Genomic DNA, 1,733 nt, shown 5'->3' on the forward strand with positions numbered 1-1,733 from the left:
TGAAACCCCGGCCCTACCAGCCTCGCGTCAGAGCAGTGATCAGTGAAATTCAACCAGGTCTGTTGTGAGATAACAACTCACTGAAAGCAATTGGTGAACGGTTGCTCAAAGTTCGTGGATTGGTTGAAGTTAGACATTAACACCGTTGGATGTCGGCTCAGTGGTCTATCGGTTAAGTGCTATGGCGCGAGGCTGGTAGGTCCTGGGTTCGAATCTCGCATGTGCGGGATCGTGAATGCATATCAGTTATTAGGATCTATTGAAGCGGATATCTCTTTTGACTCAGAACTAATATATACATATCATTATCTCTTTTTTTACTATGAATAATTTAGGGTGTAAAATAAACTTTCTTGATGTCAACCACGAGTGCTAATTTCAGTAACATTTGAGTCAGTTGAACTTGTAGATTAGTAATTTGTTGAAATTTTCGAAAGTACGTTGACGTTAAAAGACTAGTTAGATCGAGAAAAGTTGAAATTATTGAAAATAATGAAAATAATAATTTACTAAAGTAGCTTGTTAAGTAATGCGTATAATTAGCGACTAATGTTTTTATGAAGTGATATCAGTTAAGAAAATTATTAAAATCAAGGTTCAAGTTATCTCTTTATCACAGTTTGGCTAAGATGTATTATGCAAATGGTTAAGTTCTAACTAGGTGACTGGATATTGACATATTTTCAACAAACTCTGACGGTGTTCTATTATAGTTCTTGTGAGGTCATTAGCTCTGACATCTGAAAAGTCATTACTTAGCACTAAACAGCTGGTCAGTGCTCTTTGGCTTTCAGTCATTCTTTAGATGAAGTTAGTCAGGCATGAAACTAACTTAAAATATTTACAATTATCAGGAAACCAAAGTAAATAAGTCAATTCATTATCAGTAGCCAAACATATAAATTCTTATTCTTGCATTACTGACTTACTCAACTAATGAACACACGATTTTAATAGCCAAACAATTATCTAACAACTGATGATAATTAACTTATACCCTCAGTTTCATAATTTGTTTTTGCTATTTATTAGGAAAGTCAATAGTATTTTCCTTTATTGCATTTAAGACCAACTGACTACTAACAAAATGGTATTTCAGTAGATGAACAGTAATCAATATCATCAAGTTAGTGATACTTTATTTTGTTTCTTATTTACAAGTCTAGAGGGATGAATTGTTTTAGTATTTTCTTATTATTCTATCAAACTCAAGAAGCCGGAAATCTCTTCATTAATTTCAACAGAATTTCCTATTGTTCTTTTTGATTAAACAGTAAATAATTCCACTCGATATCAAACATCATTACTCAAGGAATCAGTAATAACTGAGCTATATCAATAGTAATAGTTCTTATTCTTGTAGCAGTAAACAGAAAGCGATAGGTGCTGAATATTATGATCGAAGTAATTGTTTTGAAAAAATAAGTTGGTTTCTCTTCTCTTAGATTAAAATAACAAGGTAGTAATCCATCCTCCTCTGTGATATTTTATTTTAATCTATTAAGATTATATCATATACGAAAGAAATAAGCTTAAAACTGATTGACCAGTTTAATTCTCTTTACTTTATTGGTAACAGTGCGCACCCACGATCTCACCTCACGAGATTCGAACTCAGGACCTCTCAGTCTGGCGCGCGAGCTCTGAGGAGTCCCATAATCGAATGAAACGGCCATCCAGTGCTTCCAGGTTTAGGGTGGTTTAGCTTCAATTGACTTATGAATTCAACTATA

This window comes from Schistosoma mansoni, chromosome 1 (genome assembly GCF_000237925.1).
Source record: "Schistosoma mansoni strain Puerto Rico chromosome 1, complete genome".
NCBI classification, from domain to species: Eukaryota; Metazoa; Platyhelminthes; class Trematoda; order Strigeidida; family Schistosomatidae; genus Schistosoma; species Schistosoma mansoni.